General features: G+C 42.0%; 3 non-coding genes across 3 annotated transcripts; 1 reads left to right on the top strand and 2 right to left on the bottom strand.

Annotated features, from left to right (window-relative positions):
- Window positions 1–13,559: 13,559 nt before the first annotated feature.
- Window positions 13,560–13,673, top strand: LOC140310527 (U5 spliceosomal RNA). Its single transcript, XR_011916587.1, has one exon. It is a non-coding gene; the product is annotated as a U5 spliceosomal RNA (small nuclear RNA).
- A 3,271-nt stretch (window positions 13,674–16,944) lies between these two features.
- On the bottom strand, window positions 16,945–17,128 carry LOC140310397 (U2 spliceosomal RNA). The gene has a single exon (XR_011916472.1). It is a non-coding gene; the product is annotated as a U2 spliceosomal RNA (small nuclear RNA).
- A 308-nt stretch (window positions 17,129–17,436) lies between these two features.
- LOC140310544 (U5 spliceosomal RNA) lies at window positions 17,437–17,550 on the bottom strand. Its single transcript, XR_011916603.1, has one exon. It is a non-coding gene; the product is annotated as a U5 spliceosomal RNA (small nuclear RNA).
- Between the last annotated feature and the right edge of the window lie 6,548 nt (window positions 17,551–24,098).

Here is a 24,098-nt window from a genome sequence, read left to right as displayed (position 1 = left end):
ACACTATCAAAACCGGAAGCGTAGGTGTTCGGCTGCAAGAAGGTGTGAACGTCCGACCAAAGTTTGTAAAAAAGCAGTTAAGAAAAGGTGCGAATATCTAACCAAACATAATCAAAAGCGGATGATAAGGTGTTCGACTGCAAGTAGGTGTGAATGTCAGATCATAATTTGCAAAAAGCTGATGAGAAAGGGTGAGAAATCCCGACTATACACCATCAAATGCGGTAGCGGAGTTGTTCGGCTGTGAGTAGGTGTGATTCTCCAACCATAATTGCTGAAAAATGTGTTAGAAAAGGTAAGAATGCCTGTCCATACATCATCAAAAGCGGGAGAGGTGGTGTTCGGCTGCAAGTAGGTGTGAATGTCCATTAATAATTGCTTTAAAACATGAAATAAAATTTTCGAATATCAAACCATACATGATCATTAGCAGGAGAGGAGGTGTTCAGCTGCAAGAAGGTGTGAATTTCCAGCCATAATTACTCACAAACGGGTAAGAAAAGGTACTATTGCCAGACCATATATGATCAAAACAGGGAGCGGAGGTGGTTCAGCTGCAAGAAGGTTTGAATGTCCGACTAAAGTTTGTAAAAAGCGGGTAAGACAAGGTGTGAATGCCCGACAATGTATGATCAAAAGAGGAGCGGAGGTTTTCGGCTGCAAGAAGGTCTGAATGTCCACCCATAATTACTGAAAAATGGGTAAGAAAAGGTGCGAAAGCCCAACCGCACATGATCATAAGTGGATGAGAAGGTGTTCGACTGCAAGTAGGTGTGAATGTAAGATCATAATTTGTAAAAAGCGGGTAAGAAAAGGTAAGAATGCCCAACCATAAATTATCAAAAGCGGCAGCAGAGTTTTGGCTGGTATTTATCAATGTCTAGATAGATTTCAACAAAAAACAACGTTGTACTTTGCAGTAAAAGAAAGTGCAAATCAAAAGTTTTAGGAATCCGAGAATAAGCTTATTTTCATGAGTTCTGCACGATTTCGGATTTTATGTATAAAATGAATTTCTTCACGCAAACTAAGTTAACACTGCTTTGTCCTTCATATGTACCCATTTCTACATATATTTCAAGCATAAACTTCCTCATATTACCCTGAATGAGAAAGAGCCACACTTGTGATTAAGCCATACCTCCCTTTTGAGGAGTTCTGCATGATTTGGGATTTTATCTATAAAATGAATTCCTTCACTCAAACTATGTTAAAACGGCTTTTACCTTCATATTTATCAATGTCTCGATAGATTTAAACAAAAAAACAACGTTGTACTTTGCAATAAAAGACAGAGCAAATCAAAAGTTTTAGGAATCCGAGAATAAGCTTATTTTCATGAGTTCTGCACGATTTCGGATTTTATGTATAAAATTAATTCATTCACTCAAACCAAGTTAAAACTGCTTTTTCCTTCATATTTATCAATGTCTAGATCGACTTCAACAAAGAACAACATTGTATTTTGCAGTAGAAGAAAGAGCAAAACTGAAGGATCAGGAATCCGAGAATAAGCTTCTTTTCATACGTTCTGCATGATTTGGGATTTTATGTATAAAATGAATTCCTTCACTCAAACTAAGTTAACACTGCTTTGTCCTTCATATGTACCCATTTCTACATATATTTCAAGCATAAACTTCCTCATACTACCCCGAATGAGAAAGAACCACACTTGTGATTAAGCCATACGCCCCTTTTGAGGAGTTCTGCATGATTTGGGATTTTATCTATAAAATCAATTCCTTCACTCAAACTATGTTAAAACGGCTTTTACCTTCATATTTATCAATGTCTCGATAGATTTAAACAAAAAACAACGTTGTACTTTGCAGTAAAAGAAAGAGCCAATCAAAAGTTTTAGGAATCCGAGAATAAGCTTATTTTCATGAGTTCTGCACGATTTCGGATTTTATGTATAAAATGAATTCATTCACTCAAACCAAGTTAAAACTGCTTTTTCCTTCATATTTATCAATGTCTAGATCGACTTCAACAAAGAACAACATTGTATTTTGCAGTAGAAGAAAGAGCAACACTGAAGGATCAGGAATCCGAGAATAAGCTTATTTTCTTATGGGCAAGTGGGAACTGCTTTGTCCTTCATATTTATCAATGTGTAGATGGATTTCAACTTCTTCTACTGCAAAGTCCAATGTTTTTCTTTGTTGAAGTCGATCTAGACATTGATGAATATGGAAGGACAAAGCAGTTTTAACTTGGTTTGAGCAAAGCAATTCATTTTATAGCAAAATCCGAAATCGTGCAGAACTCATGAAAGCAGGCTTATACTCGGATTCCTGAAACTTAAGATTTGCTCTTTCTTTTACTGCAAAGTACAACGTTGTTTTTTTGTTTAAATATGTCTAGACATGGTAAATATGAAGGACAAATCAGTTTTAACATAGTTTGAGTGAAGTAATGCATTTTATAAGCAAAATCCCAAATCATGCGGAACTCACGAAATGCTTTTTCTCGCTTTTCACTGCTTTTTACAAACTTTGGTTGGACGTTCACACCTTCTTGCATCCGAACACCTCCGCTCCCTGTTTTGATCATATATGGTCTGGCAATACTACCTTTTCTTACCCGTTTGTGAGTAATTATGGCTGGACATTCACACCTACTTGCAGCCGAACACAACCTCTCTCGCTTTTGATGATGTATGGACCGGCATTTTTACCTTTTCTAACACATTTTTCAGCAATTATGGTCGGAGATTCACACCTACTCACAGCCGAACAACTCCGCTCCCGCATTTAATGATGTATAGTCGGGCATTCTCACCCTTTCTCATCAGCTTTTTGCAAATTATGATCTGACATTCACACCTACTTGCAGTCGAACAGCTCTGCTCCCGCTTTTGATTATGTTTGGTTGGATATTCGAACCTTTTCTTAACTTCTTTTTACATATTTTTGTTGGACGTTCACACCTTCTTGCATCCGAACACCTCAGCTTCCGCTTTTGATGATGTATATTCGGGCATTCGAACCTTTTATTACCCGCTTTTTACAAACCATTGTCGGACTTTCACACCTTCTTGCAGCTGAACACCTCCTGTCCCGCTTTTGATGATGTATGGTCCAGTATTCTTACCTTTTCTAACACATTTTTCAGCAATTATGGTCGGACATTCACACCTACTCACAGCTGGACACCTCCGCTCCCGCTTTTGATCATACAATGTCGGGACATCGCTCCTTGTCTTAACAGCTTTTTACAAACTTTAGTCGAACATTCACACCTTCTTGCAGCTGAACACCTCCGCTCCCGCTTTTGATGATGTATAGTCGGGCTTTCGAGCCTTTTCTTACCCGGTTTTTACAAATTATGGTTGGACATTCAGACCTTGCAGCCGAACACCTCCGCTCTCTCTTTTGATCATACATTGTCGGGCATTCGCACCTTGTCTTACCCGCTTTTTACAAACTATAGTCAGACATTCACACCTTGCAGCTGAACCTCCGCTCCCTGTTTTGATCATGTATGGTCTGGCAATACTACCTTTTCTTCCCCCGTTTGTGAGTAATTATGGCTGGACATTCACACCTACTTGCAGTGGAACAGCTCTGCTCCCGCTTTTGATTATGTTTGGTTGGATATTCGAACCTTTTCTTAATTGCTTTTTACAAACCATGGTCGGACTTTCAGACCATGTAGCCGAACAACTCCGCTCCCGCTATTGATTTTGTACAGTCGGGTATTTTAACCTTTTCTTACCCGCTTTTTACCAACTATGGTCGGACATTCACACCGTCTTACAGCGGAACACCTCCGCTCCCGCTTTTTATGGTGTATAGTCGGGCATTCGAACCTTTTCTTACCCGCTATTTACAAACTATGGTAGGACATTCAAACTTTCGTGTATCCGAAAACCTCCGCTCTCTCTTTTGATCATACATTGTCGGACATTCGCACCTTTTCTTACCCGCTTTTTACAAACCATGGTCGGACTGTCACACCTTCTTGTAGCCGAACACATCCGCTCCCGCTATTGATTGTGTACAGTCGGGTATATTAACCTTTTCTTACCCGCTTTTTACCAAGTATGGTTGGACATTCACACCTTCGTACAGCGGAACACCTCCGCTCCCTCTTTTGATGGTGTATGTTCGGGCATTCCAACCTTTTCTTACCCGCTTTTTCCAAACTATGGTCGGCTATTCACAGCTTCCTCTCCACCATACTTGTATGGTGGGATATTCACACCCACTTGCATCCGAAGACCTCCGCCCCAAATTTTGTTGATATTTAGTCGGACATTCGCACCTTACCCGCTTTTGGCAAACTATGGCCTTCTTGCAGCCAAACAACTCTGATCTTGCTTTTGATGATGTAAGGTTGGGCATTCAGACCTTGCTTCACCTGCTTTTCACCAAATATAGTCGGACATTCACACCTTCTTGCAGCCGAACACTTCCGCTCCACCTTTTAGTGTTCTATCACACCTTTTTTTCACCGCATTTTATACATTATGGTTGGAAATTTTCAACCACTCTCATCCGAAGACCTCTCCTGCCACTCTTGTTAATATATTTGAACTTTAGTTTGACATTCAAACCTTCTTGCAGCCGAACCACCTCCGCTCCCTGTTTTGATCATATATGGTCTGGCTACTACCTTTTCTTACCCGTTTGTGAGTAATTATGGCTGGACATTCACACCTACTTGCAGCCGAACACAACCTCTCTCGCCTTTGATGATGTATGGACCGGCATTTTTACCTTTTCTAACACATTTTTCAGCAATTATGGTCGGAGATTCACACCTACTCACAGCCGAACAACTCCGCTCCCGCATTTGATGATATATAGTCGGGCATTCTCACCCTTTCTCATCAGCTTTTTGCAAATTATGATCTGACATTCACACCTACTTGCAGTCGAACAGCTCTGCTCCCGCTTTTGATTATGTTTGGTTGGATATTCGAACCTTTTCTTAACTTCTTTTTACATATTTTGGTTGGACGTTCACACCTTCTTGTAGCCGAACACTTCAGCTCCTGCTTTTGATGATGTATGGTTGGGCATTCACACCTTTTTTTTGCCCATTTTTCAGGAATTATGGGTGGACATTCACACCTTGCAGGTGAACACCTCCTATCCCACTTATGCTCATGTGCGGTTTGATTTTCGAAAAGTTTCTTTCATATTTTCTAGCAATTATTGATGGACATGTAGACCTTCTTGCAGCTGAACACCTCCGCTCCCGCTTTTGATCATACATTGTCAGGCATTCGCACCTTGTCTTACCCACTTTTTACAAACTTTAGTCGAACAGTCACACCTTTTTGCAGCCGAACACCACCTCTCCCGCTTTTGATGATGTATGGTCCAGCATTCTTACCTTTTCTAACACATTCTTCAGCAATTATGGTCGGACATTCACACCTACTCAGAGCCGAACACCTCCGCTCCCGCATTTGATGGTGTATAGTCGGGCATTCTCACCCTATCTCATCAGCTTTTTACAAATTATGATCTGACATTCACACCTGCTTTTGATAATGTATTGGTAGGCATTCGCACCTTTTTTTTTACCCATTTTTCATGAATTATGGGTGGACATTCACACCTTCTTGCAGCCGAACACCTCCTCTCCCGCTTATGATCATGTGCGGTTTGATATTCGAAAATTTACTTTCTTGTTTTAAAGCAATTATTGATGGACATTCAAACCTTCTTTTTGATGGTGTATAGTCGGGCTTTCGAGCCTTTTCTTTCCGGTTTTTACAAACCATGGTCGGACTTTCACACCTTCTTGTAGCCGAACAACTCCGCTCCCGCTATTGATTGTGTACAGTCAGGTATTTTAACCTTTTCTTACCCGCTTTTTACCAACTATGGTCGGACATTCACACCGTCTTACAGCGGAACACCTCTGCTCCCGCTTTTGATGGTGTATAGTCGGGCATTCGAACCTTTTCTTACCCGCTTTTTACAAACTATGGTGGGACATTCAAACCTTCTTGTATCCGAAAACCTCCGCTCTCTCTTTTGATCATACATTGTCGGACATTCGCACCTTTTCTTACCCGCTTTTTACAAACCATGGTCGGACTGTCACATCTTCTTGTAGCCGAACACATCCGCTCCCGCTATTGATTGTGTACAGTCGGGTATTTTAACCTTTTCTTACCCGCTTTTTACCAAGTATGGTCGGACATTCACACCTTCGTACAGCGGAACACCTCCGCTCCCTCTTTTGATGGTGTATGTTCGGGCATTCAAACCTTTTCTTACCCGCTTTTTCCAAACTATGGTCGGCTATTCACAGCTTCCTCTCCACCATACTTGTATGGTGGGATATTCACACCCAATTGCATCCGAAAACCTCCGCCCCAAATTTTGTTGATATTTAGTCGGACATTCGCACCTTACCCGCTTTTGGCAAACTATGGTCTTCTTCCACCTTTTAGTGTTCTATCACACCTTTTTTTTCACCGCATTTTATACATTATGGTTGGAAATTTTCAACCACTTTCATCCGAAGACCTCTCCTCCCGCTTTTGTTAATATATTTGAACTTTAGTTTGACATTCAAACCTTCTTGCAGCTGAACCACCTCCGCTCCCTGTTTTGATCATATATGGTCTGGCAATACTACCTTTTCTTACCCGTTTGTGAGTAATTATGGCTGGACATTCACACCTACTTGCAGCCGAACACAACCTCTCTCGCTTTTGATGATGTATGGACCGGCATTTTTACCTTTTCTAACAAATTTTTCAGCAATTATGGTCGGAGATTCACACCTACTCACAGCCGAACAACTCCGCTCCCGCATTTAATGATGTATAGTCGGGCATTCTCACCCTTTCTCATCAGCTTTTTGCAAATTATGATCTGACATTCACACCTACTTGCAGTCGAACAGCTCTGCTCCCGCTTTTGATTATGTTTGGTTGGATATTCGAACCTTTTCTTAACTTCTTTTTACATATTTTTGTTGGACGTTCACACCTTCTTGCATCCGAACACCTCCGCTTCCGCTTTTGATGATGTATATTCGGGCATTCGAACCTTTTATTACCCGCTTTTTACAAACCATTGTCGGACTTTCACACCTTCTTGCAGCTGAACACCACCTGTCCCGCTTTTGATGATGTATGGTCCAGTATTCTTACCTTTTCTAACACATTTTTCAGCAATTATGGTCGGACATTCACACCTACTCACAGCTGGACACCTCCGCTCCCGCTTTTGATCATACAATGTCGGGACATCGCTCCTTGTCTTAACAGCTTTTTACAAACTTTAGTCGAACATTCACACCTTCTTGCAGCTGAACACCTCCGCTCCCGCTTTTGATGATGTATAGTCGGGCTTTCGAGCCTTTTCTTACCCGGTTTTTACAAATTATGGTTGGACATTCAAACCTTGCAGCCGAACACCTCCGCTCTCTCTTTTGATCATACATTGTCAGGCATTCGCACCTTGTCTTACCCGCTTTTTACAAACTATAGTCAGACATTCACACCTTGCAGCTGAACCTCCGCTCGCTGTTTTGATCATGTATGGTCTGGCAATACTACCTTTTCTTCCCCCGTTTGTGAGTAATTATGGCTGGACATTCACACCTACTTGCAGTGGAACAGCTCTGCTCCCGCTTTTGATTATGTTTGGTTGGATATTCGAACCTTTTCTTAATTGCTTTTTACAAACCATGGTCGGACTTTCAGACCTTGTAGCCGAACAACTCCACTCCCGCTATTGATTTTGTACAGTCGGGTATTTTAACCTTTTCTTACCCGCTTTTTACCAACTATGGTCGGACATTCACACTGTCTTACAGCGGAACACCTCCGCTCCCGCTTTTTATGGTGTATAGTCGGGCATTCGAACCTTTTCTTACCCGCTATTTACAAACTATGGTAGGACATTCAAACTTTCGTGTATCCGAAAACCTCCGCTCTCTCTTTTGATCATACATTGTCGGACATTCGCACCTTTTCTTACCCGCTTTTTACAAACCATGGTCGGACTGTCACACCATCTTGTAGTCCTCTCTTTTGATTGTGTACAGTCGGGTAATTTAACCTTTTCTTACCCGCTTTTTACCATCTATGGTCGGACATTCACACCGTCTTACAGCGGAACACCTCCGCTCCCTCTTTTGATGATGTATGGTTAGGCATTCGCACCTTTTCTTACCCATTTTTCAGTAATTATGGGTAGACATTCACACCTTCTTGCAGCTGAACACCTCCTCTCCCGCTTATGATCATGTGCAGTTTGATATTCAAAAATTTTCTTTCATGTTTTCTAGCAATTATTGATGGACATTCAGACCGTCTTGCAGCTGAACACCTCCGCTCCCACTTTTGATGGTGTATAGTCGGGCTTTCGAGCCTTTTCCTCCCCGGTTTTTACAAATTATGGTTGGACATTCAGACCTTCTTGCAGCCGAAAACCTCCACTCCCTCTTTTGATCATACATTGTCGGGCATTCGCACCTTTTCTTACCCGCTTTTTACAAACCATGGTCGGACTTTCACACCTTTTAGTAGCCGAACTAATCCGCTCCCGCTATTGATTGTGTACAGTCGGGTATTTTAACCTTTTCTTACCCGCTTTTTACCAACTATGGTTGGACATTCACACCTTCTTACAGCAGAACACCTCCGCTCCCTGTTTTGATTATGTAAGGTTTGACATTCGCACCTTCTCTCACTCGCCTTTTACTATGGTCGGCCATTCACAGCTTCCTCTCCACCATACTTGTATGGTGGGATATTCACACCCACCTGCATCCGAAGACCTCCGCCCCCACTTTTGTTGATATTTAGTCGGTCATTCGCACCTTACCCGCTTTTGGCAAACTATGGCCTTCTTGCAGCCAAACACCTCTGATCTCGCTTTTGATTATGTAAGGTTGGGCATTCAGACCTTGCTTCACCTACTTTTCACCAAATATAGTCGGACATTCACACCCACTTGCATCCGAAGACCTCCGCCCCAAATTTTGTTGATATTTAGTCGGACATTCGCACCTTACCCGCTTTTGGCAAACTATGGCCTTCTTGCAGCCAAACACCTCTGATCTCGCTTTTGATGATGTAAGGTTGGGCATTCAGACCTTGCTTCACCTGCTTTTCACCAAATATAGTCGGACATTCACACCTTCTTGCAGCCGAACACTTCCGCTCCACCTTTTAGTGTTCTATCACACCTTTTTTTCACCGCATTTTATACATTATGGTTGGAAATTTTCAACCACTCTCATCCGAAGACCTCTCCTCCCGCTTTTGTTAATATATTTGAACTTTAGTCGGACATTCAAACCTTCTTGCAGCTGAACCACCTCCGCTCCCTGTTTTGATCATATATGGTCTGGCAATACTACCTTTTCTTACCCGTTTGTGAGTAATTATGGCTGGACATTCACACCTACTTGCAGCCGAACACAACCTCTCTCGCTTTTGATGATGTATGGACCGGCATTCTTACCTTTTCTAACACATTTTTCAGCAATTATGGTCGGAGATTCACACCTACTCACAGCCGAACAACTCCGCTCCCGCATTTGATGGTGTATAGTCGGGCATTCTCACCCTTTCTCATCAGCTTTTTCCAAATTATGATCTGACATTCACCCCTATTTGCAGTCGAACAGCTCTGCTCCCGCTTTTGATTATGTATGGTTGGATATTCGAACCTTTTCTTAACTGCTTTTTACATATTTTGGTTGGACGTTCACACCTTCTTGTAGCCGAACACTTCCATTCCTGCTTTTGATGATGTATGGTTGGACATTCACACCTTTTTTTTGCCCATTTTTCAGGAATTATGGGTGGACATTCACACCTTGCAGCTGAACACCTCCTCTCCCACTTATGATCATGTGTGGTTTGATTTTCGAAAATTTTCTTTCATGTTTTCTAGCAATTATTGATGGACATTTAGACCTTCTTGCAGCTGAACACCACCTCTCCCGATTTTGATGATGTATGGACCGGCATTTTTACCTTTTCTAACACATTTTTCAGCAATTATGGTTGGAGATTCACACCTACTCACAGCCGAACAACTCCGCTACCGCATTTGATGGTGTATAGTCGGGCATTCTCACCCTTTCTCATCAGCTTTTTGCAAATTATGATCTGACATTCACACCTACTTCCAGTCGAACAGCTCTGCTCCCGCTTTTGATTATGTTTGGTTAGATATTCGAACCTTTTCTTAACTGCTTTTTACAAACTTTGGTCGGACGTTCACAATATCTTGCAGCCGAACACCTCCGCTTCCGCTCTTGATGGTGTATATTCGGGCATACGAACCTTTTCTTACCCGCTTTTTACAAACCAAGGTCGGACTTTCACACCTTCTCTTAGCTGAACAACTCCGCTCCCTCTTTTGATTGTGTACAGTCGGGTAATTTAACCTTTTCTTACCCGCTTTTTACCATCTATGGTCGGACATTCACACCGTCTTACAGCGGAACACCTCCGCTCCCTCTTTTGATGATGTATGGTTAGGCATTCGCACCTTTTCTTACCCATTTTTCAGTAATTATGGGTAGACATTCACACCTTCTTGCAGCTGAACACCTCCTCTCCCGCTTATGATCATGTGCAGTTTGATATTCGAAGATTTTCTTTCATGTTTTCTAGCAATTATTGATGGACATTCAGACCGTCTTGCAGCTGAACACCTCCGCTCCCACTTTTGATGGTGTATAGTCGGGCTTTCGAGCCTTTTCTTCCCCGGTTTTTACAAATTATGGTTGGACATTCAGACCTTCTTGAAGCCGAAAACCTCCACTCCCTCTTTTGATCATACATTGTCGGGCATTCGCACCTTTTCTTACCCGCTTTTTACAAACCATGGTCGGACTTTCACACCTTTTAGTAGCCGAACAACTCCGCTCCCGCTATTGATTGTGTACAGTCGGGTATTTTAACCTTTTCTTACCCGCTTTTTACCAACTATGGTTGGACATTCACACCTTCTTACAGCAGAACACCTCCGCTCCCTGTTTTGATTATGTATGGTTTGACATTCGCACCTTCTCTCACCCGCCTTTTACTATGGTCGGCCATTCACAGCTTCCTCTCCACCATACTTGTATGGTGGGATATTCACACCCACTTCCATCCGAAGACCTCCGCCCCCACTTTTGTTGATATTTAGTCGGTCATTCGCACCTTACCCGCTTTTGGCAAACTATGGCCTTCTTGCAGCCGAACACCTCTGATCTCGCTTTTGATGATGTAAGGTTGGGCATTCAGACCTTGCTTCACCTGCTTTTCACCAAATATAGTCGGACATTCACACCTTCTTGCAGCCAAACGCTTCCGCTTTTAGTGTTCTATGAGGCATTCACATATTTTTTTTCACCGTATTTTATAGATTATGGTTGGAAATTCTCACCCACTCTCATCCGAAGACCTCTCCTCCCGCTTTTGTTAATATATAGTCGGGCATTCGAACCTTTTCTTACCCGCTTTTTACAAATTATGGTCGAACATTCACTCCTACTTGCAGCTGAATACTTCCGCTCCACCTTTTAGGTATGTATGGTTGGCATTTGCACCTCTTTTTATACTGATTGCTGAAGATTAAGTTGTTCTTTCTCAAACTACAAATTTTTTTTAATTGTTGAAACTTGATTTGAAGTGGATAAATAAGGAGGACAAACAGTTTTAAGTCAGGCTGATAGAAGGAATTAATTTTATAGCAAAATCTGTATTTCGTCATATGTCGAGAGATGCTTATTGCTGAAGAAGTTCTTTCTCATTCTACAAAGTACAACGTTGTTTATCGTTGAAACTTGATTAGACATGAATAAATATGAAGGACAAAGCAGTCTTAACTTGGTTTGAGTTAATGAATTCGTTTCATAGGAGAATCCGAATTCGTGCATAACTCATAAAATAGAGCTTATTTTCGGATTCCTGAAGAATGAGTCTGGTTCTTTCTCATAATACAAAGTTTGTTGTTTATTGTTGAAACTTCATCAGAAGTGAAGAAATAAATGAATGCCTATCAACAAATGTGGGATCTAAACTCTAGTGCTTCCTCTAAAATAATTTCCTTTCTCAATTTAGAAATGTGTGTGTGTAAGTCACAACACCCGTGACACCAAAACGGCTTTCTTTTCTCTACACTCTGCACTATGAGCACACACACCAAATCAGAAAGGCTTTTTTCTCTCTTTTCTACATTATGGACTGTGGGGACACAAAACCGCTCTCTCTCTTTTTTTTTTTTATCGTGTGCCAGGGCGTTGTCTCACGTATTAGATTATGCTTAAGATACGAATGGGTTTATCAGTCACATCAGAATCCATACATACTGATCCTCCCGTAATAAAATGGTCGGATCTTATCAAACACACTTTGTTTCTTGTGACAATCAAGTCAGCGAAACAGCGTATACACGTCAAGACACTGAATCAAGTTTGCCACAAGAACTCATAAGTTTGGCAGTATTGCTCTGCCGTCAGCAATCATACACCCATTTTATTTTCGTGAGACATGTGCAAGCACCTGTTCATCTACTGTTCTATCACTATGAATTAGTGATCTATTATCAATAAGGATACTTCTACAACTACTATCAAAGTATGTCCAGACTTCTTATGTTGTCAGTTGCTATATATGAATAAGTGGGTAGCTACTGACAAGCATTAAGCATGTCACACAGCCCAAACATATAACATTTCAGGACACACCACACAGTTAACAACCACAGTGAAGCGTGTCAAAGCCCAAACATGTAACATTCAACAGGACACTTACACAACACATTCAAATCAAACAGTCAGACAACATACAAGAACATATACCCCAGCCGGCATTGCTCCCTGCCTATTTTCGTACAGCACACTATGTGTGCGCACACCTTTATTCACAAACTCTTCAACTTATACTCTTTTACCGAAGCTGCTACAGCTCGATTGGCCGAATACCCTTTAATCCTATTTCGGTGAATTTGACATCTGCCTTACATATAACAGATTAGCGGTTTAGCAGTTTTAATTTAGTTTGAGTGAAGGAATTCATTTTATAGCAAAATCCGAAATCGTGAAGAACTCATGAAAGTAAGCTTATTCTCGGATTCCTGAAACTTTAGATTTGCTCTTTCTTTTACTGCAAAGTACAACGTTGTTTTTTTTGTTTAAATCTTTCTAGACATGGTAAATATTAAGGACAAAGCAGTTTTCACATAGTTTGAGTGAAGGAATTCATTTTATAGATAAAATCCCAAGAGTCTGCTGAGAAAAGAGAGTGAATGCGAAGTAGACTTTAACACGGCTATGGGAGCGAGCCGAGTGTGGGCTAACCGGGAGAATTGCTTGAAAGAAACGCGACACCGAATGAGCGATCAGAACAAAGCCTCAATACGGGATTCTCGTGGTGTTTTTGTTGCTGCCTTGTCTTTTGCACAGAGTAAAAGACAAGGCAGCCATCGAATAGGGCCCGATTGTTCCTAGTTGGTCAGCCGAGGAGCAAGGGGGGGGGGGAGCAAGCGTCTCAACCAAGCAAAGCTCACCATGGGGAAGGTGGCTATGCCAACTAGCCTGATGCCCTGCTCCCGCAGTGACGGATAATCGTACTCTGGTTTCTCTTCATAACGTACAAGTCTTTCGCCTTTTACTAAAGATTTCTGTGGAGAGCAGCACTAATGAGTTGTTTCTATTTTTGGCAGGCTTTACCTTTGTGGGTGAAGCCCTTTCTGTCTGTGCAAAAGAAATCTTCTTACTGTGCAGAGTGACTTCTCTGAGTAGAGTCGCCTTACTTGTTGCGACTGTGCCGATGTTCGAAGCTGGAGTGCAAAGTTGTTGCTTGAATGGTGCTTGCTGGAGCGTGCGGGAGTGCAAAGTTATACCATTTAAAAGGGCTGAAGTGCTCAGTGCTCAGTGCAGCGGGTGGGCGACACTCTGGCCACCTTGAAAACCGAGGTTACATCCACTAGCAGGGGCAGCCCAAGTTCTGCCGCAAGTGTGGTGAGCATGGGCACCTGGTTGAGGCTTGTACCAAGGTGTTATGTGGGAAGAGCAGAGAAATTGGGCAAACTTTTGGAGAGTGTCCAAATGGCAGGAAATGTAATCTCTGTGGAGAATTAAATCACCTCTTCAGAGATTGCCCTAAATCTTTTGCCAACAAATTAAAGACGGTAAAGCCACAGTCAAGCCAACAAAGAGAAGGACCAAAGGTGGCAGTTGGTGAACAAAGTGAAGAGGTTGACCCAATAAATTCAAACTTCCCGCCAAAAGCTTGGATTGGAAGTGAGGAGCAAAAAGGGGAGGGGTCTGTAGAGGCCTCACCACTCAGTGTTGAAGTCTGTGAGAATTCACAGGCAGAGGGTGGAGCTACGCTAAATGAGGAGGAAGAGCAGACAGGTGAGTCTAGTGAAGATACTCACCTCCCCGAAGGTCAACAGCCAAAGAGGACGGCATCTGAGCCTCTGATTCCCCAGTTGTATCAGAGAAGAGGGGAAGGGTTAGGTCCCTTTCAGACAGTTCTTCAGTGGAAGAACCTAGAGTCTTCCCCTCCGACTCACCAAATGAGGTCTCCTTTTTAACTTCAGCTCTGCAATCAACCCCCAGGGACTCAAAGTTAAATGCAACATTGCGTCAGAGGCCAACACAGAGAGTCCGAAAAGGAAATATAGATCACCCTACTCACTTTTCACCTAAAGAAATGAAGGAAGAGCTAGTTTCCCAAGAAATAACCTGTGTGTAATTTGTTTTGATAACTTAGAAAAACGAAAATGACATACCTACTTTCCTTTATGCTTTTAATGGTTCTCACCTTCTCAACACTAAATGTGAGAAGTGTGAAATCAAAGACAAGAGCCCAGAGTATTTTATCCTTCTTAGACTCCATAAAATCAGATGTGTTTTTAATACAAGAATGTGGACTACCTTTTTTAAAAAACCAAAGACAATGGGAGGAAATGTGGCCCCATTTATCGATATGGAGTGGCTCAAATCAAAATAAAAATGATGGTGTGGCCATTCTAATTAAAAATCCGCATGTTATGGTGAAAGGTAGCACAGTGGTGAGAGACGGACGGGCACTTTTAGCACACTTGAATTTTATGGGGCAAGACTTTAACCTCTTAAATATTTATGGTTTCAATGGAAAAAATGAAAGGTATGACCTTTTAGAAGATATACAGCTTTACATGCTAGGGCAAGTACCTTTAGTTGTAGGAGGGGATTTTAACTGTATCTTGAGCAGGAAAGATAGAAAAAAGAGCAGGGGTAGATTTTAAAGTGGATAAGACTTCGATTTTACTTCAGGGCATATGCAGGGATTTTAAGCTTACTGACTGTTTTAAAACCATGCATCCCAGAGAGGAGGGCTTCACCTGGTTTAGTCATGATGGCACCAGAGCCTCTCGCATTGATTATTTCTTTACTAGAGATTGCCCACCCACTGATGTTAGATTAACCCCTGTTTTCTTTTCAGACCACCTTATGCTCTCCTGCACCCTTTCACCCCCTTCTGGTGTGACGGTAGGAAGTGGTCTGTGGAAACTCAACTGTTCCCTGTTGGAAGATGAAATCATAGTCAGTCAGTACAGGGAATGTTATAAAGAGTGGCAGACCCTTCAAGACCTCTACGAAACACATGCACAATGGTGGGAAATGGTGAAGGAAACGACCCAGACTTTTTTTAAACAGCAAGGTAAACGTAAAAAAAGGAAAGAGAATAGATGTATGATGGGACTACATAAACGCTTACAGCGCTACTTTAAACTAAATCAGTGTGGCATAGACTTTAAAGAAGAAATCAAAGATGTCAAAAAGGAAATGTCAGTTTCAGCAGAAATAAAGAGTAAAGGAATTTTTGTAAGAAGCAGGGAGCAGGAAATTGAGGAAGGTGAAAAATAAAGAAAGTTATAAATAAAAAGGAGTGTATTCAAAATCTAAAAAGAGAAGATGGGTTTTTAACAAAATCCACACAAGAGATGATTGAAACTGTACATACCTTTTATAGTAACATGTACAAAGAGAAACCAGTGCACTTGGAAACATCGGCAGAAATCTTAAAATTCGTTGACAAAACCGTAAAAGAGAATGCACACTTGACACAGAATTTTACTGCTTTAGAGTTAAAAAAATGCCTAACAGGTTTTAAGAGAAGTCGAGCTCCGGGTTTAGACGGGCTTCCTGCAGAATTCTATCTGACCTATTGGGACCTTTTATCATCAGACATTTTAGATGTTTTTAAAGATTTTGAAAAACTCGACCGACTGCCTGACAGTTTTAGAGTGGGAATAGTGACTCTACTTTATAAAAAAAATTATAAGACTGACCTAAAGAATTGGAGGCCCATCACACTTTTAAACTTTGACTGTAAACTTTTTAGCAAGGTTTTAGCGACACGGATGTCCTCTGTTTTAGAGGAGGTAATTCACCCAGACCAAACTTGTGCCATCTCAGGGAGACAACTCACCGACAGCCTCGTACTGATTCGAGACATCATTGATTACACTAGAGACAGAAACACCCGGCTTGTCATCTTAAATTTAGACTTTGAAAAAGCATTTGATCGGGTCTCGCATCAATATCTCTTTCAGGTGTTGCAGCCATCGAAAAGGGCCCGATTGTTCCTACTGGGTGAGCTTTGCTTGGTTGAGACGCTTGCCCCCCCCCCCCCCCCCCCCCCCCCCCCCCCCTGCTCCTCGGCTGACCAAGTAGAAACAATCTATTCGATGGCTGCCTTGTCTTTTACTCTGTGCAAAAGACAAGGCAGCCACAAACACCACGGGAACACCGTATTGAGGCTTTGTTCTGACCACTCATTCGGTGTTGCGTTTCTTTCAAGCAATTCTCCCGGTTAGCCCGCACTCGGCTCGCTCCCAGAGCCGTGTTAAAGTCCACTTCGCATTCACTCTCTTTTCTCAGCAGATTAAAAGAAAGTTTCATCTTGGGCTCCCTGAAACTTCCATCCTGCACCGCTGTTTGCTTTTTCACAAGAGCAGAGGAGAGCGCACCGTTCCCAGCGGCACTGCAGTACCGGGTCGAGGCTTGGAGTGAACGGAGCAAGCTTCTTTTTCAACTCCTATTCTTAAAAATCCATTTAATATGTTGTCCTCGTATAGAGGACATATTAAACTGATAAGAACAGATACTACACTTGATCTTAGCCAAAAGGCCGAGAAGCGATAACTGTCCACTGTTTCAGGTCCGAGGGCCCTTGCTGGCACAATGCGCACTTGTAGCAGTGTTCTTTTTATGGCCATAGGTGGCCAGAGTGTCACGTTGCACCTCCGCCCACCCGCTGCACTGAGCACTCTTCAGCCCTTTTAAATGGTATAACTTTGCACTCCCGCATGCTCCAGCAAGCACCATTCAAGCAACAACTTTGAACTCCAGCTTCGAACATCGGCACAGTCGCAACAAGTAAGGCGACTCTACTCAGAGAAGTCACTCTGCAAAGTAGCAAGATTTCTTTTGCACAGACAGAAAGGGCTTCACCCGCAAAGGTAAAGCCTGCCAATAATAGAAACAACTCATTAGTGCTGCTCTCCACGGAAGTCTTTAGTAAAAGGCGAAAGACTTGTATGTTATGAAGAGAAACCAGAGTACGATTATCCGTCACTGCGGGAGCAGGGCATCAGGCTAGTTGGTATAGCCACCTTCCCCATGGTGAGCTTTGCTTGGTTGAGACGCTTGCCGGTTAGCCCACACTCGGCTCACTCCCATAGCCGTGTTAAAGTCTACTTCGCATTCACTCTCTTTTCTCAGCAGACTCTTGGGATTTTATCTATAAAATGAATTCCTTCACTCAAACTATGTGAAAACTGCTTTGTCCTTAATATTTACCATGTCTAGAAAGATTTAAACAAAAAAAACAACGTTGTACTTTGCAGTAAAAGAAAGAGCAAATCTAAAGTTTCAGGAATCCGAGAATAAGCTTACTTTCATGAGTTCTTCACGATTTCGGATTTTGCTATAAAATGAATTCCTTCACTCAAACTAAATTAAAACTGCTAAACCGCTAATCTGTTATATGTAAGGCAGATGTCAAATTCACCGAAATAGGATCAAAGGGTATTCGGCCAATCGAGTTGTAGCAGCTTCGGTAAAAGAGTATAAGTTGAAGAGTTTGTGAATAAAGGTGTGCGCACACATAGTGTGCTGTACGAAAATAGGCAGGGAGCAATGCCGGCTGGGGTATATGTTCTTGTATGTTGTCTGCCTGTTTGATTTGAATGTGTTGTGTAAGTGTCCTGTTGAATGTTACATGTTTGGGCTTTGACACGCTTCACTGTGGTTGTTAACTGTGTGGTGTGTCCTGAAATGTTATATGTTTGGGCTGTGTGACATGCTTAATGCTTGTCAGTAGCTACCCACTTATTCATATATAGCAACTGACAACATAAGAAGTCTGGACATACTTTGATAGTAGTTGTAGAAGTATCCTTATTGATAATAGATCACTAATTCATAGTGATAGAACAGTAGATGAACAGGTGCTTGCACATGTCTCACGAAAATAAAATGGGTGTATGATTGCTGACGGCAGAGCAATACTGCCAAACTTATGAGTTCTTGTGGCAAACTTGATTCAGTGTCTTGACGTGTATACGCTGTTTCGCTGACTTGATTGTCACAAGAAACAAAGTGTGTTTGATAAGATCCGACCATTTTATTACGGGAGGATCAGTATGTATGGATTCTGATGTGACTGATAAACCCATTCGTATCTTAAGCATAATCTAATACGTGAGACAACGCCCTGGCACACGATAAAAAAAAAAAAGAGAGAGAGCGGTTTTGTGTCCCCACAGTCCATAATGTAGAAAAGAGAGAAAAAAGCCTTTCTGATTTGGTGTGTGTGCTCATAGTGCAGAGTGTAGAGAAAAGAAAGCCGTTTTGGTGTCACGGGTGTTGTGACTTACACACACACATTTCTAAATTGAGAAAGGAAATTATTTTAGAGGAAGCACTAGAGTTTAGATCCCACATTTATTGATAGGCATTCATTTATTTCTTCACTTCTGATGAAGTTTCAACAATAAACAACAAACTTTGTATTATGAGAAAGAACCAGACTCATTCTTCAGGAATCCGAAAATAAGCTCTATTTTATGAGTTATGCACGAATTCGGATTCTCCTATAAAACGAATTCATTAACTCAAACCAAGTTAAGACTGCTTTGTCCTTCATATTTATTCATGTCTAATCAAGTTTCAACGATAAACAACGTTGTACTTTGTAGAATGAGAAAGAACTTCTTCAGCAATAAGCATCTCTCGACATATGACGAAATACAGATTTTGCTATAAAATTAATTCCTTCTATCAGCCTGACTTAAAACTGTTTGTCCTCCTTATTTATCCACTTCAAATCAAGTTTCAACAATTAAAAAAAATTTGTAGTTTGAGAAAGAACAACTTAATCTTCAGCAATCAGTATAAAAAGAGGTGCAAATGCCAACCATACATACCTAAAAGGTGGAGCGGAAGTATTCAGCTGCAAGTAGGAGTGAATGTTCGACCATAATTTGTAAAAAGCGGGTAAGAAAAGGTTCGAATGCCCGACTATATATTAACAAAAGCGGGAGGAGAGGTCTTCGGATGAGAGTGGGTGAGAATTTCCAACCATAATCTATAAAATACGGTGAAAAAAAATATGTGAATGCCTCATAGAACACTAAAAGCGGAAGCGTTTGGCTGCAAGAAGGTGTGAATGTCCGACTATATTTGGTGAAAAGCAGGTGAAGCAAGGTCTGAATGCCCAACCTTACATCATCAAAAGCGAGATCAGAGGTGTTCGGCTGCAAGAAGGCCATAGTTTGCCAAAAGCGGGTAAGGTGCGAATGACCGACTAAATATCAACAAAAGTGGGGGCGGAGGTCTTCGGATGGAAGTGGGTGTGAATATCCCACCATACAAGTATGGTGGAGAGGAAGCTGTGAATGGCCGACCATAGTAAAAGGCGGGTGAGAGAAGGTGCGAATGTCAAACCATACATAATCAAAACAGGGAGCGGAGGTGTTCTGCTGTAAGAAGGTGTGAATGTCCAACCATAGTTGGTAAAAAGCGGGTAAGAAAAGGTTAAAATACCCGACTGTACACAATCAATAGCGGGAGCGGAGTTGTTCGGCTACTAAAAGGTGTGAAAGTCCGACCATGGTTTGTAAAAAGCGGGTAAGAAAAGGTGCGAATGCCCGACAATGTATGATCAAAAGAGGGAGTGGAGGTTTTCGGCTGCAAGAAGGTCTGAATGTCCAACCATAATTTGTAAAAACCGGGGAAGAAAAGGCTCGAAAGCCCGACTATACACCATCAAAAGTGGGAGCGGAGGTGTTCAGCTGCAAGACGGTCTGAATGTCCATCAATAATTGCTAGAAAACATGAAAGAAAATTTTCGAATATCAAACTGCACGAATGCCTAACCATACATCATCAAAAGAGGGAGCGGAGGTGTTCCGCTGTAAGACGGTGTGAATGTCCGACCATAGATGGTAAAAAGCGGGTAATAAAAGGTTACACAATCTGTACTGTACTGTACACAATCAAAAGAGGGAGCGGAGTTGTTCAGCTAAGAGAAGGTGTGAAAGTCCGACCTTGGTTTGTAAAAAGCGGGTAAGAAAAGGTTCGTATGCCCGAATATACACCATCAAGAGCGGAAGCGGAGGTGTTCGGCTGCAAGATATTGTGAACGTCCGACCAAAGTTTGTAAAAAGCAGTTAAGAAAAGGTTCGAATATCTAACCAAACATAATCAAAAGCGGGAGCAGAGCTGTTCGACTGGAAGTAGGTGTGAATGTCAGATCATAATTTGCAAAAAGCTGATGAGAAAGGGTGAGAATGCCCGACTATACACCATCAAATGCGGTAGCGGAGTTGTTCGGCTGTGAGTAGGTGTGAATCTCCAACCATAATTGCTGAAAAATGTGTTAGAAAAGGTAAAAATGCCAGTCCATACATCATCAAAATCGGGAGAGGTGGTGTTCAGCTGCAAGAAGGTCTAAATGTCCATCAATAATTGCTAGAAAACATGAAAGAAAATTTTCGAAAATCAAACCACACATGATCATAAGTGGGAGAGGAGGTGTTCAGCTGCAAGAAGGTGTGAATGTCCACCCATAATACCTGAAAAATGGGTAAAAAAAAGGTGCGAATGCCCAACCATACATCATCAAAAGCAGGAGTGCATGTGTTCGGCTACAAGAAGGTGTGAACGTCCAACCAAAGTTTGTAAAAAGCAGTTAAGAAAAGGTTCGAATATCCAACCATACATAATCAAAAGCGGGAGCAGAGCTGTTCGACTGCAAGTAGGTGTGGATGTCAGATCATAATTTGCAAAAAGCTGATGAGAAAGGGTGAGAATGCCCGACTATACACCATCAAATGCGGTAGCGGAGTTGTTCGGCTGTGAGTAGGTGTGAATCTCCAACCATAATTGCTGAAAAATGTGTTAGAAAAGGTAAAAATGCCGGTCCATACATAATCAAAATCGGGAGAGGTGGTGTTCAGCTGCAAGAAGGTCTAAATGTCCATCAATAATTGCTAGAAAACATGAAAGAAAATTTTCGAAAATCAAACCACACATGATCATAAGTGGGAGAGGAGGTGTTCAGCTGCAAGAAGGTGTGAATGTCCACCTATAATACCTGGAAAATGGGTAAAAAAAAGGTGCCAATGCCCAACCATACATCATCAAAAGCAGGAGTGCATGTGTTCGGCTACAAGAAGGTGTGAACGTCCAACCAAAGTTTGTAAAAAGCAGATAAGAAAAGGTTCGAATATCCAACCATACATAATCAAAAGCGGGAGCAGAGCTGTTCGACTGCAAATAGGGGTGAATGTCAGATCATAATTTGGAAAAAGCTGATGAGAAAGGGTGAGAATGCCCGACTATACACCATCAAATGCGGGAGCGGAGTTGTTCGGCTGTGAGTAGGTGTGAATCTCCGACCATAATTGCTGAAAAATGTGTTAGAAAAGGTAAGAATGCCGGTCCATACATCATCAAAAGCGAGAGAGGTTGTGTTCGGCTGCAAGTAGGTGTGAATGTCCAGCCATAATTACTCACAAACGGGTAAGAAAAGGTAGTATTGCCAGACCATATATGATCAAAACAGGGAGCAGAGGTGGTTCAGCTGCAAGAAGGTTTGAATGTCCGACTAAAGTTCAAATATATTAACAAAAGCGGGGGGAGAGGTCTTCGGATGAGAGTGGTTGAAAATTTCCAACCATAATGTATAAAATGCGGTGAAAAAAAGGTGTGATAGAACACTAAAAGGTGGAGCGGAAGTGTTCGGCTGCAAGAAGGTGTGAATGTCCGACTATATTTGGTGAAAAGCAGGTGAAGCAAGGTCTGAATGCCCAACCTTACATCATCAAAAGCGAGATCAGAGGTGTTTGGCTGCAAGAAGGCCATAGTTTGCCAAAAGCGGGTAAGGTGCGAATGACCGACTAAATATCAACAAAAGTGGGGGCGGAGGTCTTCGGATGCAGGTGGGTGTGAATATCCCACCATACAAGTATGGTGGAGAGGAAGCTGTGAATGGCCGACCATAGTAAAAGGCGAGTGAGAGAAGGTGCGAATGTCAAACCTTACATAATCAAAACAGGGAGCGGAGGTGTTCTGCTGTAAGAAGGTGTGAATGTCCAACCATAGTTGGTAAAAAGCGGGTAAGAAAAGGTTAAAATACCCGACTGTACACAATCAATAGCGGGAGCGGATTAGTTCGGCTACTAAAAGGTGTGAAAGTCCGACCATGGTTTGTAAAAAGCGGGTAAGAAAAGGTGCGAATGTCCGACAATGTATGATCAAAAGAGGGAGTGGAGGTTTTCGGCTGCAAGAAGGTCTGAATGTCCAACCATAATTTGTAAAAACCGGGGAGGAAAAGGCTCGAAAGCCCGACTATACACCATCAAAAGTGGGAGCGGAGGTGTTCAGCTGCAAGACGGTCTGAATGTCCATCAATAATTGCTAGAAAACATGAAAGAAAATTTTCGAATATCAAACTGCACATGATCATAAGCGGGAGAGGAGGTGTTCAGCTGCAAGAAGGTGTGAATGTCTACCCATAATTACTGAAAAATGGGTAAGAAAAGGTGCGAATGCCGAACCATACATCATCAAAAGAGGGAGCGGAGGTGTTCCGCTGTAAGACGGTGTGAATGTCCGACCATAGATGGTAAAAAGTGGGTAAGAAAAGGTTAAATTACCCGACTGTACACAATCAAAAGAGGGAGCGGAGTTGTTCAGCTAAGAGAAGGTGTGAAAGTCCGACCTTGGTTTGTAAAAAGCGGGTAAGAAAAGGTTCGTATGCCCGAATATACACCATCAAAAGCGGAAGCGGAGGTGTTCGGCTGCAAGATATTGTGAACGTCCGACCAAAGTTTGTAAAAAGCAGTTAAGAAAAGGTTCAAATATCTAACCAAACATAATCAAAAGCGGGAGCAGAGCAGTTCGACTGGAAGTAGGTGTGAATGTCAGATCATAATTTGCAAAAAGCTGATGAGAAAGGGTGAGAATGCCCGACTATACACCATCAAATGCGGTAGCGGAGTTATTTGGCTGTGAGTAGGTGTGAATCTCCAACCATAATTGCTGAAAAATGTGTTAGAAAAGGTAAAAATGCCGGTCCATACATCATCAAAATCGGGAGAGGTGGTGTTCAGCTGCAAGAAGGTCTAAATGTCCATCAATAATTGCTAGAAAACATGAAAGAAAATTTTCGAAAATCAAACCACACATGATCATAAGTGGGAGAGGAGGTGTTCAGCTGCAAGAAGGTGTGAATGTCCACCCATAATACCTGAAAAATGGGTAAAAAAAAGGTGCGAATGCCCAACCATACATCATCAAAAGCAGGAGTGCATGTGTTCGGCTACAAGAAGGTGTGAACGTCCAACCAAAGTTTGAAAAAAGCAGTTAAGAAAAGGTTCGAATATCCAACCAAACATAATCAAAAGCTGGAGCAGAGCTTTTCGACTGCAAGTAGGTGTGAATGTCAGATCATAATTTTGCAAAAAGCTGATGAGAAAGGGTGAGAATGCCCGACTATACACCATCAAATGCGGGAGCGGAGTTGTTCGGCTGTGAGTAGGTGTGAATCTCCGACCATAATTGCTGAAAAATGTGTTAGAAAAGGTAAGAATGCCGGTCCATAC

Source organism: Leuresthes tenuis, unplaced genomic scaffold, assembly GCF_036924035.1.
Source record: "Leuresthes tenuis unplaced genomic scaffold, fLeuTen1.0.hap1 SCAF_6, whole genome shotgun sequence".
Classification (NCBI taxonomy): Eukaryota; Metazoa; Chordata; class Actinopteri; order Atheriniformes; family Atherinopsidae; genus Leuresthes; species Leuresthes tenuis.
This window is presented reverse-complemented; position numbering and strand designations above follow the sequence as displayed.